A 17,577-nucleotide genomic window follows, 5' to 3' on the forward strand; every position below is an offset into this window, starting at 1 on the left:
AATATCAGTTAAAGGTTGGCAGCTTGGTTGCTGACGAACGGTCATTTGAAGTTCACCAAACTACTTAATGTGGAATAGGATAACAGACTTCCAATGCCCTCAAGGCTGTGACCTTGCAGCCATTTTACACAGCACATCATCATCCTATAGGGATGAACCTTTCCCTGGCCCAAAAAGTAGCCGCTCTGTTGAAGCTTTGCTTATTGTAACAGGCTTTTGTTTCCAGGTTACATGTCTGTGGAAGACTTAATTCTGAATAGAGATATAGATATTACTGGAAACTAATTGTTTTTCTATTATACTCTGCTTTATCAAAAAAGTAAAACATTTAAATTGTGCTACAAAAATTCAGATGTTGTCTTGCAATCTTTAAACAATAAATGAATGATTTGCCCCTAAAAAAAGAATTAAGCAGTTAAGCTGTTGGTCCCACATCAGACAAATCATCCTTATACCTCCTGTCAATATTGTTAACAGAGACTGTTATTTTATGAATCCTTATGATCCCGTGATTCTTTCTTTCACGTTTCAGGGCACAGCAGGTGAGAGAGTGGATTTGTTAAACTGAGTGGGTTTATCCTTCTTTTAAGCGTTCATTCAATTTTATGTTCATTTACTTACTATACACATATGGAAATAGAAGCTGCTAAAGCAATCATTGCTATTCTGCAAAACAACAAGGCACAGAAGCAGATGTCTTATTTCCGAGATTTCTCCCCCCTGGATTATTGTGATTAAAGATACTTTCCCGCAATTTTCTGGAGAGGACAAGGGGCTACTCACTGGAGGTTTTTTAATGACTTGGAGAAAGGCTCAAATATGCCCCCATTATGGTAATCCACCCCAGGGGCAAACCACACAAGAATATTATGAATTTATTTTATTTTTCTATCCTTGCAAAGGTAATACTCAGCTCATTAGAATATGAAAACTATACTGTCAAATTTCAGAATTACATGGATGAAGAAAATCACCAAAGTGGCATCATATCATGTGTGTTATAGCTGTATTGACTATATTGACTATATTAACTATGTTGTGTTAACAATGTATTGTATAACTCTATATTGAAAAGGCAAAATGCTGTACCTTATTTCAGAGAAAATAATTATGTTGGCAAACCCCAAACTGTACATTGTAGACGGGCCCTAGGAAAAGAAGATTTAATTCATAGTGGACAAGAGGTTAGCTTCTGTTTTCAGCCATGTGCTATTTCAAGAATTAAACATCATGAATAATACAGGATATAAGAGGAATAGTCTAAAGACGGAAAAGCACATTTTGATTAGGAAAGAGAATTTAAGGCTTAAGTCTTTATTTTTTTAAGGAAAACTGCCTTATTACTATGAGATAAGAAAATTGCTTCCTTCTTTTCTTCCTTGCTTTCTTCTTCTTCTTCTTTTCTTTAACCTTTTTTACTTTGGATATTTGGATATTTGGATATTTGACCTCTAAGCTGAGATGACTGGAAATTCCTCCTCTGGGCACTAAATGCTGACAACTCCTGATAAGAGGGAAGCTGCAAAGTAGAAGAATTGAAGGTCAGTATGTTGATATTGGTCTCAAGCACATTGATGTACATTTGTGTATTGGGGAAGGGGAGTGAAGCTTGAGAGTGGGCCAGTGGGGAGGGGTAAATATTTTGTGATGCTGTCTACCTATGGGCTTATAAAGTTTACAGCTGCATTAGGAGGACAAGCATTACCATTTGCATGAAAAGTAGGGCAGACGTCAGTTGCAAAAGCTTCTAGCCATACACATAGGGAAATACATAAATGATACACCTTATTGCATTCACCCATTCACCCTCCCCTGTTCATGCTAATTGGAAATTTCTATCCATTTCAGAGAAGTAACACAACTACCAATCATTTTCCCTGGCACGAATCTTCCAGGAGGAAGAAAATGGAACACACCTAGCAGCAGAGCTCACGCACTACTAGCCCATTTGTCTTAGATTTAATATCTGATCACTAGCTGGATTGAAGCCAAGAGGTGGTTCACAAAGTTGCTGCATATTAGAATCACCTGGGGAACTCTGAGACCTCCCCATGCCCAGGCTCCTCCCTAGACCTACTGAATCAAAATCTCTGGGTCTGGGACCCAGACACCAAAGTTTCTCTTAAAAGCTCTTTAGGGGAAGGGATATGGGAATAGATGTATATGTATAACTGATTCAGTTTGTTATAAAGCAGAAACTAATTTAAAAAAATATTTAATACTAAAAAAAAAAAAAAGCTCTTTAGGTAATTCATACGAGCAGCAAAGCTTGAGAACCAGCCCAATAACGGGAACAAACGTATTTCACACAGATAAAGTGGGGCAATTCATATGTTAAAAGAACATGAATATATATATATATATATATATATATATATATATATATATATATATATATATATATATATATATATTTCTTTTTTTCTCTTTATTCTGTTTGTGTTTCAAATAGGCTTTTTTTTTCCTTCTGCAAAAAGCATTATTGTTTCCATTTGGTCCAAGGCTTGGGAGAGGGCTCCAGAGCGGTTACAAAGCTGCCTAGTGGCTGCAAAGCTGGGCTTCAGGCAGAAGCTCTGACGCCAGAGGGGTTCCTCAGAGGCCGCTGGACTTCAGAGACTCCTGTTTGTGCTCGAGCGTGAGCCTTTCGAAAAGATACTCGCCCAGCACAGCCTGCGGACCAGCCAGCCTGCGGAGGTTGGTCAGGTGGTTGCCCATCTTCTTGATGAGTTTCAGCTGCTCCTCCAGGAAGCGGCTCTCCAGGAAGTCACAGAGGTGGGAGTCTGCGTGGGCAGGACGCAGGGCGCGCAGATCCGATAGTGCCTGGTTCAGGTTCTTCTCCCTAAGAATGGCGGCTTGCACAGTGTCCTGGGTTTTACCCCACTCATCTTGAGAAGGCTTCCGCGCATCCTGGAAGAGGGCGCGGCCGCAGCACTTGTTTTGCATTTTCAAGAGTCGCTGGGCGCCCTCACACTTCTCTTCAGCCAGTTGGCAAAAAATGTGGCCCCCATTGTCCAGAGTCCCACTGTTGCTGTCGAAATAGAAGCTTAGAGAGAGGTAAGAGTCCACAGATGCATGTTGAACAGGCGGTGGATGGCGGCCTCCACCTCGATGGAATAATTCTGACGAACCTGGGAACTCGTGGTTGATCAGTGATAAGGAGCTAAGCTCCAAAAACGGTGTTGGCCTGTCCTGGAGGCTGAGGATAGCTGAGTGGCTGATTCCAAAGGTTGCGACAGGAAGAAATGTTGGAGGGTGGTCGGGGGCTGGAGCAAGGAGCGTCCCTGGGTCTGTTCATTCCAAACACTGTTGAAGCAAAAGACAGATCTGCAGGACTTCCGAGTGCACTGCCTCAAATAGGCTTTGATATAAATGAACAAGAAGTCCAAGCAAGGACAAAACTTACCCTTCCCCCCACCAAAATAGTTGGTGATACTAGAATCTTGATCGGGGAAGGGATTCTTCCATTACTTTAACATTCCAAGCCACTAGAGCAGTGGTTCTCAAAGTATGGTCACCTTGTAACCAAGCAGTAACCTATGGGGCCTTCCTAGGACAGACCCATCCCCCATAGCCTCTGCTGTAGTTCCTCTCTGAAGTACTCAGATAATAGTATCTCAGGCATATTTCTTGAGTTTTCAGATGCTAAAAACCACCACCCAATGGAAGAAATTAACTCTTTGATGATCATGAGCACACAGCCCCCACACCTTCTGGCACCTAAGGATGGATAATGTTACCTGCCCTGTGGCCTCAACATCAGCCAGTCAGATGATTGTGCATGAGCTGATCACATTCCCTGGGACGTCCCTCCCTCACATGGCCTTTAAAAATGCTTTGCTGAAATCCTTTGGAGATTTCAGGGTTTTTGGAACACGGGCCACCCCTCTCCTTGCTCGATCCTGCAATAAACCTTTCTCTGCTCCAGACTCCAACCTTTCGGTTTGTTTGGCCTCACTGTGCTTCAGACACGAACGTGCATTCGGTAACAACCTGACCAGCTTTACCAGCGTCCCCTGATAATGTGTCAGATATTCAAGTTTTAGGGTCCTGTCCCAGCCCTATGGAATCAGCAACTCTAGTGGGGCTCAGTGATCTCTGTTATAACTGGCCCTCCAGATGATTTTTATTCACCTTAAAGTTTGAAAATATCTGCACTGTCAGCTGCCAAAGCACCCACCAGCAGGTGAAGGGGAGAGATGCCTGGAAAAGATAGGGAGTAACCAAGGCAAGTACAGCAGCATTTGCCGTGGTAGTAATGGAGAATGCCTTTTCTCCACTGGTTGGCACAGACTAGTGTCTGGGGGCAGTGGCAGGGTTATTTAGGATGCTTTACGTTTCAATGTAGAGTGACCTCTGTCCTGGTTTGCCAGGGACTTCCCCTGTGTGAGCACTTAAAATCTCATCCTGGCAAACCCCTTAGCCCTGGATTTGAAAAACTTAGGAAATAACATGAAATTTAGGGGAAACATGATCTAGGTTTTGGGCAAGTCACAAGTGCTAATTAAAGCTAAGCAAGTATGGACAACATCTAGCCTTCTTTACCCCTTTGCAGGAAGGTAAATCTGATTGGGTGAAAGAACTTATTGTTAAGAAATCTTTGTAGAAACATCCCCTTCTGCTTAGTCCACTGGTTCTCACTTCTGGCTAGACAATGGCATCGTCTGAGGAGATTTAAAATGATTTTATTGGTTTAGGATGACCAACTGTTGGTGTGAGGGTTTTTAAAAAGTGCTTCAGATGTTTCTAATGTGCAGCCAAATTTAGGTGCTACTGCTTAAGCTTTTGAACCGCTGCTACATATTTTCACCTCATCTTCCTATGAGAATATCCAACTGTAGTTGGTTTTTTTTTCTTTTTCTTTTTTTAACTGTCTTATTATAAGATTTACTGTCTTAAATAAGATTGAATGTACAGAAGATCCTGCTAGTCCATCTGGTATAGCTGGATCCTTAGAATAATATCGTTCAGATATATACCATTTAAGTATTGTGATTGGCCTTTTTAAAATTAACATATGCATTGAATTAGTACCATCTGTTTTGAAGCTGTCATGTTGGGTAGCTATACCTCTAATCTGCTGCCATTGCTAAATATCTGGACACCTCTTATTAGGAATTGCTTTTAAACATCTTTCGGGGTTAAAACCAAGATTGCTGTATTATTTGTACTGGGACCACAAAAGCCTCACAAAGATCCCCCGCTGTACTTTCTACCCCCATCTCTAACCCTTGGCAACTTCTAATCTGTTCTCCATCTCCACAGTTTTGTTATTTTAAGAATAATATGTAAATATCATCATGAATTACTTAATCTTCGGAGATTGGCTTTTTAAAATTTTTCCCTCGGCATCATTCCCTTGAAGTTCATTTCAATTTTTGCATATATTAATAATTTGTTCCTTTTTGTTGCTCGGTAGTATTCTATCATAAGATTTTATCACAATTTGTTTCAACATTCATCCATTGAAAGACATTTTGGTAGTGGCCAGTTTTGGGCTGTTATAAATAAAACTGCTATGAACATTTATGTGTAAGTTTCTGTGGGAACTTAATTAGTTTTTGTTTCTTTTGGATAAATGCTCAAGAGTACAATTACTGTGTTGTAGGGTGAATTTACTTTTAGAATTAAAAGAGACGGTCAAGCTGTTTCTCAGAGTGGCTAAACCATTTTATTTTCCCGCCAGTGATGTGATATCATTTTTCTATGTACTCACCAGCATTTGATGTTGTCACTATACTTTAATTTTAGTTATTCTCTGATATCTCATTATGGTCTTAGTTTGCATTTCCCTAATGGCTAATGATGTTGAGCATCTTTTCATGTGCTTCTTTGCCATGTGTATATTCTCTTCCATGAAATGTCTGTTCCTGTCTTCTGCCTATTTTCTAGTTGGGTTTTTTTAAGTTGTTTGGAGAGTTCTTTGTATATTATAGATACAAGTCATTTGTCTCATGTGGGATTGTCAAATATGTTTTCCCACTGTGTAATTTGAGTTTTCATCCACTTAAAATGATCTTCTATGAAGCATTTTTAACTCATTTTGATGAGATCCAATTTATCAATTTTTGCTTTTATTGATCATACTTTTGGTGTCAAGTCTAAGAATTATTCACGTAGTTCTAGATGCCAAAGATTTTCTCCTATTTTTTTTTCTAAAAATGTCCTGCTTTTACGTTTAAGATTATGATCCACTTTGATTTAATTTTTTGTGTAAGGTGTGGAGGTTTAGGTTAAGGTTCATTTTTTGTTTGTTTGTTTTTGTGGAGGGATGTCCAACTGTTTCAGTACCATTTTTTGAAAAGTCTGTTCTTCCTTGATAGCTTTCACACTGCTGTCAAAAACAAGTTAAATGTATTTATGTCAGTCTATTTCTGGGTTCCATTCCATTGATCCGTGTATCTAACCTCCATCATTACTGCAAAATCTTGAAATTGGGTAGATGAATTCCTCCCATTTTAATCTTCCTTTACAAATCGTTTTAGCTATTCTTCAGCCTCTTCTTACCATATAAATCTTAGAATAAGCTTGTCTATATCCACAAAAACCTTGAGGGCATTTTAAGAGTAACTCTGTTAAGCCTCTTAACTTGGGGAGAATTGACATCTTTATTATGTTGTGTTTTCTAATCCACGAACAAGGTATGTCTCACTATTTGTTTGGGACTTTTAAATTTTTCTTCATCAGCATTTTGTAATTTTCAGTATAGAGGACCTATAAATGTCTTATTGGGCTTATATTTAAGTATTTATTTAGGTCAGTTGTAAATGGCATCACATATTTTTATTTAAGCTTCTACACATTTGTTATTAATATATAATTTGATAAAACTGTGTTGATTTGTACTCTAAAACATTTACAAACTAATATTATTTCTCAAGCTTTTTGTGGATTCCTTGGTATTTTCTCCATTTAGATTTTCATCTCCTCTTCAGATACCGTTTTACTTTTCCTTATTTAATATAATAGTATATATTAGTATTCAACATTCAGTAGGATATATTCCTTCCTATTCAACGTAGTAGGAATAGTCCTTTTATCTTTTAAATAAATGTTTTAAAAATTTAACTTTTAAATTTATGTATTTATTTATTTTTGCTTTATTTTCTTACTAGAACCTCCATTAATATATTTAATAAAAGTGGTGAGGGCAGATATCAGTGTCTTGTTTCTGATCTTACAGAGAAAGCATTCAGTCTTTCACAGTTAAATATAATGTCAGTATAGTTTGTTTCATCAAGATCCTCTTGATGAGTTTCAGTATGTTCCTTTTCTATTCCTAGTTTGCTTGGGGTTTTTTTTCTTCTTTTTAAAAATTTTTTAATTTTATTATTAGATTTTTACAACTTTATTGGAGTATAATTGCTTCACAATGGTGTGTTAGTTTCTGTTTTATAACAAAGTGAATCAGTTATACATATACATATGTTCCCATATCTCTTCCCTCTTGCATCTCCCTCCCTCACACCCTCCCTATCCCACCCCTCCAGGCAGTCACAAAGCACCGAGCTGATCTCCCTGTGCTATGCGGCTGCTTCCCACTAGCTATCTACCTTACGTTTGGTAGTGTATATATGTCCATGCCTCTCTCTCGCTTTGTCACAGCTTACCCTTTCCCCTCCCCATATTCTCAAGTCCATTCTCAAGTAGGTCTGTGTCTTTATTCCTGTTTTACCCCTAGGTTCTTCATGACATATTTTTTCTTAGATTCCATATATATGTGTTAGCATACGGTATTTGTCTTTCTCTTTCTGACTTACTTCACTCTGTATGACAGACTCTAGGTCTATCCACCTCATTACAAATAGCTCAATTTTGTTTCTTTTTATGGCTGAGTAATATGTCATTGTATATATGTGCCAAATCATGAATGGGATTGGATTTTGTCAAATGCTTTCTCTGCATTAATGGATAGGATCACATGACTTTTCCCCCTTAATCTATTGGATATGGTAGATTACAGTGTTTGATTTTCAAATATTTAACCAACTTTGCATAACTGGAATAAATACCACTTGGTCATGATATATTATTCTTTTTATATATTTCTGGATTTAATTTGCTAATATCTGGCTGAAGATTTTTACAGGCAATTTCATAAAACATATTGGTCTATAGTCTTCTTTTTTTTATACTATTCCTGTCTGGTTTTGGTATCAAGGTAATACTGGCTTCATAAAATTAATTAGGAACTGTTCCCTCTACTTCTATTTCTTATCAAATCATGTAAAATTGGTTTTAATTCTTTAAGTCTTGGGTAAAAGTGAAACATCTAAGCCTGAATATTTCTTTTGGGAGTTTTTATATGAAAAATCAGTGTTTCTAATGGTTACAGGAAAATTGAGATTATCTATTTCATCTTGGCTGAGTTTTGGTAGTTTTGGGTATAGAAGAATTGGCCCATTTCATCTACATTTTTGAATTTATAGTATAGACTTGTTCATAATAACTTGTCCCTTATTAACCTGCAGGATATGTCATGGTATCCCTGGTTGCATATCTGATATCTGTGATTTGTGCCATCTCTGTTTTTATTTTTATCAGTCTTGCTAGATCTTTATTGATTAAATCGTTTATTTCCAAGAACCAGCCTTTTGTTTCATTGATTTTCCCCCCGATTTTCCTGTTTTCAGTTTCATGGATTTCTGTTTCATCTTTATTATTTCCTTCTTTCTGCTTGTTTAGTGTTTTTTCCTCTTCCTTTTTTACTATTGTAATATAGAAAATTAGATTATTGCTTTGAAATATTTTATTTCCCAATTTAGTTCTATAAACTTCCCTTTTAGCATTACTTTCACTTCATTCCACAAACTTTGATCTGTTATATCTCCATTTTCTTTTATTCTATGCATTAAAAATTTTTTCCTTGATGCTGTCTTTTTTACCCATGAGTTATTTGGAATTGTGATCTTTAGTTTTCATGTGATTGAAGATTCTCCTGTTGTCTTTCTGTTATTGATTTCTAGTCTGATTCCATTATGGCTAGAGAACATACTCTCCATGATTTTAATTCTTTTAAATCTGCTAATGTTTTTTTATCACCCAGTATATGGTATATGAGTGAATGTTCCACAGACACTTGAATATGTATTCTGCTCTTATTGAGTGTGTTCTTTAAATGTCAGTTATGTCCTGTTGATTGATGATGTTTTTAGTTCTTCCATATCCTTGCTGATTTTTCTGTCTGGTAGTACTATAAATTGTTGTGTTGAAGTCTCAAATAATAATTGTGGATTTAAAATTTTCTTCTTTTACTACCTTTTTCAGTGTTTGCTTCATGTATTTTGAAGTTCTGTTGTTTGGTGCACACACATTTAGTATCACTAGGTCATCTAGGTGGATTATTCCTGTTATCTTTATGTAATGACCCTGTTTGCCCCTAATAATTTCCTTTGCTCTGAAATCTACTTTATCTGATATTAATTTATCCATTCCTGCTTTTTCTGATTAATGTTCACATGATATATCATTTTCATCCTTTTACTCTGAACTACCTATATCATGGTGTTTAAAGTAAGCTTCTTATAGACAGTATATACTTGGATCATGCTTGTGATTTTTTAATCTACTCTTTCAATCTCTGTCTTTGACTTGGTTACTTAGATCATTTACAGTTAATGTAATTATTGCTATGTTAAGGATTAGGTCTACCATTTTATTTCTTGTTTTGTCTTTTACCTTAGTTTCTCAATCTTGTGCTTCTCTTATTTTGCCTTCTTGTGGGTTACTTAAACATTTTTTAATAAGCCCATTTAAATGTATTTATTTATAATCATTTGTGTATACTGTGTGTATAGTTTTCTTAGTGGTTGCTTTTGGCATTACAGCATATGTATGTAACTTATCATAGTCTACTGGAACCAGTGTTTTATTACTTCAAGTGAAGTTTCAAAATTTTACTTCCATTTAGGTCTCTTAATATTCCCCAGTTTTAAAGTATGATTTCCTGTAGTATTTCCTTTCTCTACATTGAGAACCATATCAGATGGTGTCATAATTTTTGCTTTGACCATCATATAGTATTTAAGAAACTCATGAGACTAATGATAGTCTCTTTTATTTACCCCATTTGTTTTCACCCATTCCATTGTTCCCCTTTTCTTTCTGAAGTTCCCAGTGTTCTGTTTTTGTTTTTTTTTATGTTTTCATAACTGTAGGTGATATCTGGTCTTTCCAGTGCCATTGGATATGAGTTTCAGGAAACCCTGAGACTGGCTCACTTAATGCTGCTGAGTTGGAGGGTTTGTATATGTGGGGCCTGTTGGCTCAGCAGATGCTAGCCGGTTACACTAATGTTGATGGGACTAGTGCCACAGGAGGATGGGTTCCCATTCAGGCTATGCTGCTGCTACAGTAGAACAAGTCCCCCTCTACTCCAAATGTGGGCCAATGACCTGCTGCTGTCACTGCTTTGTATTAGGCTGCTTTTCCTCAGGTGTGTGATGGGATCCCATGGAAGCTGCTGCTGTTGCCGTCAATCACCATGTTAAATTCATTTCAGAAATACTTAAGTATAAATATATAGCCTGGCTCTTGTAGAACCTCTGTATTTGTTTTTTATTGCTTTCATACAAATTACCAAAAACTTAGTGACTCAAAACAAGGTAAATTTATTACAAGTCTGACATTGGTCTCAATTGAGTAAAGTAAAAGTGTTGGCAGGATCAACAGATGAATGGATAAAGATGTGGCACAGGGATTCCCTGGTGACGCAGTGGTTGGGAGTCCACCTGCTGATGCAGGGGACATGGGTCATGCCCCGCTCCAGGAAGATACCACATGCTGCGGAGTGGCTGAGCCCATAATCCACGGCTGCTGAGCCGGCACGTCCGGAGCCTGTGCTCCACAACGGGAGAGGCCGCAACAGTGAGAAGCCCACTTACCACAAAAAAAAAATGTGGCCATATATACAATGGAATATTACTCAGCCATAAAAAGAAATGAAATTGAGTTTTTTGTAGTGAGGTGGATTGACCTAGAGACTGTCATACAGAGTGAAGTAAGTCAGAAAGGGAAAAACAAATACCATATGCTAACACATATATATGGAATATAAAAAAAAGGAAAAATGGTTATGCAGAACCTAGGGGCACGGCAGGAATAAAGATGCAGCCATAGAGAGTGGACTTGAGGACACAAGGAGGGGGAAGGGTTATCTGGGATGAAATGAGAGAGTGGCATGGACATATATACACTACCAAATGTAAAATAGATAGCTAGTGGGAAGCAGCCACAAAGCACAGGGAGATCAGCTCTATGCTTTGTGTCCACCTAGAGGGGTGGGATAGGGAAGGGAGGGTGGTAGGGAGACGCAAGAGGGAGAGGATGTGGAGATATATGTATATGTATAGCTGATTGACTTTGTTATGAAGCAGAAACTAACACACCATTGTAAAGCTATTATACTCCAATATAGATGGTTAAAAAAGAAAAAAAAAGTGTTGGCAGAGCTACATTGTTTTCTGGAGGCTCTTAGGGGTGTTTCTGTTCCCTGGACTTTATCTGCTGCCAGCGGTCACTTATAGTCTTTGACTCAGAGTCCCCTTTCTCCACCTACAAAACCCAAAATGTTGCATTGCTGTGATTCTGCTTCTATTAAGTCATCTCTATCTTTCTCTTTCTACAGTTGGGAATGGTTTTCTGCTTTTAAGGACTCATGCAATTAGATTTGTTCCATGAGGTAATCCAGCATAATCTTTCTATCTCAAGGTCTATAACTTCAGTCATATCTGCAAAGTCCTCTTCACCATGTAAGGTAACATATTAATAGGTTCCAGGGATTAGGGTGAGGGCATTTTTAGGAGCCATTATGCTGCCTACCACACCCTTAACAAGTGACCTTGAGAAAATGACTGAGATTTTTAAAGCCTTACTTTCCTCAAACATAAAATGGAAAGAAAGATAATTAGTTAATATCATGAAAGTGAAACAGTATATATGAAATCAACTAATTCAAAAAATAAGATTTCTTCTTTTTCTTTATGATTTACATGATTCTCAGAGTTCAGTTACTTGAAGAGTTACTTTTTTTTAAACAGAACTAAGGAATTTCAGGGTTCAGATGCTGTAAGATTGTCTGAATTATCTGAGTAACAATTAGCTAAGCACAGGTGTAAAGCATTTGATTTACTCCCTAGTGTTCTTTATCTTCTCATCCCACTAAATGCATATCCCTTGTCTAGCTCCAGCCAGTAGAGTCAGAGTTTGTTTTACTGTTTAACTAAAGTTCAATTTAAGTTCTCTCTACATCTCCAGATTCTCAGCCCTGGTTGCATATTATATTCACTGGGGAGATTTCAAGAACTACTGATGTCAAATTTCTACCTATCATGGATATTTGAGGAGGGACCTGGAATGAAATGTCTAGCTTATGGCTTTGGGCGTCAAATCATGTTACCTGTAGAAGGTATCTTCTAGGTATGAAAATAGTTCAGATAAGTCAAATTTCTCAGTAAAAGATGACAAAACTATGGCTTAGGTGGTAAATTTTCCATGTCAATTTGTCTGGGCCACCATGCCCAGTTATTTGGTCAAATATTATTCTGGATATTTCTGTGATGGCGTTTTTGTGTTTTATAAATTATTTATTTGTTTGTTTGTTTGTTTATATTTTTGGCTGTGTTGAGTCTTCGTTGCTGCCCATGGGCTTTCTCTATTTGCAGCAAGCGAGGGCTACTCTTCGTTGTGGTGCACAGTCTTCTCATTGCGGTGCCTTCTCTTGTTGCAGAGCATGGGCTCTAGGTGCACGGGCTCAGTAGCTGTGGTGCATGGGCTTAGTTGGTCCACGGCATGTGGGATCTTCCCAGACCAGGGCTCAAACCCGTGTCCCCTACATTTGCAGGCAGATCCTTAATCACTGTGCCACCAGGGTAGTCCCTGTGATGGTGTTTTTGGATGAAATTCATATTTAAATTGGTGGTGGACTTTGAGTAAAGCAGATTATCCTCCATAATATGGGTGGGCCTCATCCAACCAGTTAAAGTTCTAATAAAACAAAGACTGACTTCCCTGTGGCAAAAAGGAATTCTGCCAGAAGACTTACAGAAATTGCACTGCAACTCTTCCTAGAGTCTCTAGACAGCCTAACCTGCAGATTATGAATTTACCAAGCCTCTATTATTGTGTGAACCAATTGTTTAAAATCTCTCTCTCTCTTTCTCTATCTTTATATAGATATGGATATAGATCTAGGTATCAATATTGATATCTAGATCTATATCTATCAATATATATGGGCACATTGTATACACCTGCTGTTGGTTCTGTTTTTCTGGAGAAACTTGACTAACATAGTGGCCCATATAAATAAAAGGATGAACCCAAGTTCACCCAGGTAGAAAGTAGTACAATGAGAACTGGAACTTAAGGCCTCATGACTCATTCAGCTGTGAACACTGACCCAGAACTGGGATCCGCAAACTCTGGCCCACTGATCAGATCTCGCTTGACTCCTAGTTTTGTGCATAACGTTTTGCTTGAACACAGCCACACTCATTCATTAAGGTATTGTGCATGGCTGTTTCTGTGCTACAGCAGCAGATAGGAAATTGCAACGGATACGTATGGTACACAAAATCCAAAATATTTACTATCTGACCCTTTACAGAAAAGATCTGCTGACCCTTGCTCTAGGATGCCATCTGATTTCTGATAGCCCCGAGGAGAATAATTCATGCACATTGGGATAGATTGTTAATCTCATATCCTCCTTATGTCAAAGATCTCTTAAATGCTCACCCTTGCAATAGCCAGCTTGGGGAGCACTGCCTGAGGATGCAGAAATATTTCTTGTCAGGTCTTTCCAATCCACACTGCTCCCTGACTATGGTTCTTAAAACCTATTTTTGAAAACAATTTTATTGGAGTATAGTTGATTTACAGTGTTGTGTTAGTTTCAGGTGTACAGAAAAGTGAAACAGTTATACATATATATATACCCACTTTTTTTTTTTTTTTTTTTTTTGCAGCACGCGGGCCTCTCACTGTTGTGGCCTCTCCTGTTGTGGAGCACAGGCTCCGGACGCGCAGGCTCAGTGGCCATGGCTCACGGGCCCAGCCGCTCCGCGGCATGTGAGATCTTCCCGGACTGGGGCACAAACCCGTGTCCCCTGCATTGGCAGGCAGACTCTCAACCACTGTGCCACCAGGGAAGCCCCACTTGTATTTTTTTTTAGAGTCGTTTCCAAATAGCCCATTACAGAGTATTGAGTGGAGTTCCCTGTGCTAATAAGAAGAGCAGGTTCTTATTAGTTATCTATTTTATGTAGAGTAGTGTGTATATTTCAGTCCCAATCTCCCATTTTAACCTCCCCTCCACAATCCCCTGGTAACCCTAAGTTTGTTTTCTACATCCATGCCTCTACTTCTAAAACCTGTCTATTTTAACCAACTACCACTCATTGCTTACTGTCTCTGGCTTCATGTACTTGATAATAAATCTACTTCTTGTTCTATCCTGGATGACATGTCCCAAGGACTGAGATAATATCTTATTCTACATAACTTGTCCTTGATATTGTCTATCTTGGGGTCTTCATCTATGTCCCAAAGAAGACAGTCACACTCTGTCTTCTAGTACTACTAATAATACCACATTTTAGTTCATGAATTTGACCCAATGCACTGAACTATCCCTTTAGAAGCTGTATGCAACCTGTCACTGGGTTTTAGCACAGGGGTAGAACTCAGATTAGTGTTCCTATTTAAACAAATCTACTTGACCAGAAACCTTTTGTCTCACCATTTATTTTATTACACAAGTAACTTCTGTCTTTGCATCTATGATGTAAATATTTTTAATTTCCTAAATTATCTGAAAAATTATTTAGAGCTTCTGTTTCAGTAGGCATTGGAATTGTTGTGTTATGACTATTTCATTATTTTATTTCCAAATGTTAAATCAGGCTTCAAGCTTTGGCCAAGAGTAGACAGGAAAAGGTTTAAAAAGAAATGAAGAGTGGGAAAGACTTCTGATGCAAGGGAGACATGATAAAGATTTGATTTTGAATCAGTAATTTATACTAAAGGTTTGATTTTGAATCAATAATTTATGTCATTGCAAAATAGCTCCCTGGTAAACTTCCATTCTCTGGTCATCATTAAGTCCAGAAATCAACAGTCAAAATGTGCAGTGCTCTTCTTCATTTTCTAAACACAAACCTAGATCTAGATGAGAGGAGAATTCATTTCATCACTCAGGCTCTGGACTTACGACTCCAAGTCCTGTCTTCTTTCAACCATACCTGCTAAGTTTCTGTCTAACTTCTTGAGCATGAGGTAATGGCTTCAGCTTTCATCCCCTTCCTCAGGATATAGCTTAGTGACTATGAGTAAGGGATCTAAAACTTGAGAACTTGGGTTCAAATCTTGACTCTCAAATTTACTTGTTGAGTACTCTTGAGCATGTTATCTGTTTTTGCCTCAGTTTTCTCATCTATAAAATAGAGATAACATTACTTCTCTCATATATATATATATATGATATTCAGGTTAATTTCCTATTCTCTCTAAGGAAGTAATTGGTTGGTTGGTATGAGAGATGTTATGGCTTCCAAAGATGAAAAGTATTATTTTGTTGTAATTTCCAGCTACCTAAGGATGGGAGAGGCCCAGGACACTGCAGTCAGTATATTCTGTGGAGCAGGTTATATTGTGGTTTATTCATGAACTTTTACATGTTTATTTTCTATGCAAGTTTGTGTGCTCCTTTTTGAGTTTTGGTAGATAAGTGTTTTGTAACTTTCAAATACTTGGAGTTATATATATATATATATATATATATATATATATATATATATATAACTTTTATATATACATATTTTAACGTAGTAGTTAAAGCAGTGGAGAGTGTACTATAGTCTACCTAGGTTCAAATTCTGGCTTTACCCTATGACATCCCTGTGGCTTCCTCTGCTCACCTATTAAAAAGGAGTATAATAAGACTGCTGTGGTGAGTTATATGCTAAGTGCTATTTAAGCATTTGCTATAATGATTATGTATACTCGAAGGCAAGGAATTTGCCCCTTGATCGTGTCTGTATTCCTAGTGCTTAAGAATTCCTAGTGCTTTCATAGTGCATTGTCTTAGGATAGAGATAGCTCAGTATAGTTCTTCTCACTATAAAGTACTGTTATGTTGAAAGTCTTTGCTTGTGTACTAATAATCTATGACATATCTGCTGAGGACAAGGAAACAAATAGTTTTAAAATGACAATGGATTACAAAAGATTGTATGATGTAATGCCTTTATTATGTAATTATAAAACTAACAAATGATCATGGTAGAAAATCTGAAAAACTCCTAGACAAAATAGAGATCAATAAAATTTGGAGTAACTTTCAGAATGTAGAGTTGTCCATGAATGTTAGTGCTTTCACATTTTCCGGGACTTTAAGTAGACTCTACTTCTTAAGAGTCTATTCATGATATCTTATTTTAATGATGTTTTCATCATGGGGACACACACACACAGAAATCTGCTAAAAAAAAGAAAGACATGTAAATCACTGATGTTTCAGATAGCCACATGAAATAAAGTGAGAAAGGTCAACAAGCTGAAAGAATGTGCAGTAGCATCTCCTTAATTGCTTACAGAATTCTGATAATTACCTCTTTGTGGATAAAGTAATTAATGGGGAATCTAATTCAAGAAAAATGTATGAACTTCAAGCCATCTCGAAGCCAAGTATTTCTTTCCACGGGAGGTTACTTTCCACGGCCGTGCTTCCTTATTACCTGACAGGGAAAGAGTATTGTATGGCAAAGGATCTTCCTGAAGGAGGGTGCTTCCCACACTGATTGTCATAAACGACTTCGGAATTACTGTTGCTGTATTACCAAAATCTTAAACTAGGATATTTTGGACAAATGTGGTCCTTAGTTAATTTTTAGAGCTACAAACTGTCAGATGGCTTGGCAATAGCAATTGTCTGGCTATTCTTCAGGGTGATCACAATATGGTAATGACCTTGAGGTATCACTAAAAAGCAGGAAGGTGGAAGTCTTCCTTTGGTTCCAGAGTGAAATGTGAGTTGGAGTTGGAGTTGGAAAAGAGGCCGACAACCAAGTGATAGAGAAGGAAATGTGAGGTCATTAGTGAAAAACCAGGTTTAAGTTAAGGTGAAGAGGCATGAGGAAATGGTCAGCTGTTACAGTATTACAAAGATCATCAAGAAGCAAATTCATGAATGTGGTTTGTATTGCAATCTGCTGAAAAAGAGACAAATATCCTGGCCTGGGCTTCATGGAGATTATATTTTATTGATTCTGATAATAGATTATTGTTGAAAAGGGCCTCCTATAAATTATAACCATGCAAAGGCAGCAAGATAATTTTTTTTCTTTATGTATGTGTTTCTCATTCCTACTCACTTGTCACTTAGGGGAAGAGAAAATCACAAAAAACAAAAATGTCAAATCTCAGCTATTCATTTTCAAAATATTTTTTTTCCAAATTACAATGGTGGCAATAGGTTAACTGTTAAGATTTGTAAGGCTCAAAAAGCTAGATTTTTTACAAAGTGTAGCCAAATTTTATTCCATAAATAATAGCTTTGGAAAGAATATGTGATGATGCAAA

General features: G+C 37.4%; 1 pseudogene; it reads right to left on the bottom strand.

Annotated features, from left to right (window-relative positions):
- Positions 1-2,592: 2,592 nt before the first annotated feature.
- LOC132491660 (ferritin light chain-like) overlaps positions 2,593-17,577 on the bottom strand; it is a 32,518-nt pseudogene continuing 17,533 nt past the window's right edge.

The sequence above is a fragment of the Mesoplodon densirostris genome, chromosome 6, assembly GCF_025265405.1.
Source record: "Mesoplodon densirostris isolate mMesDen1 chromosome 6, mMesDen1 primary haplotype, whole genome shotgun sequence".
NCBI classification, from domain to species: Eukaryota; Metazoa; Chordata; class Mammalia; order Artiodactyla; family Ziphiidae; genus Mesoplodon; species Mesoplodon densirostris.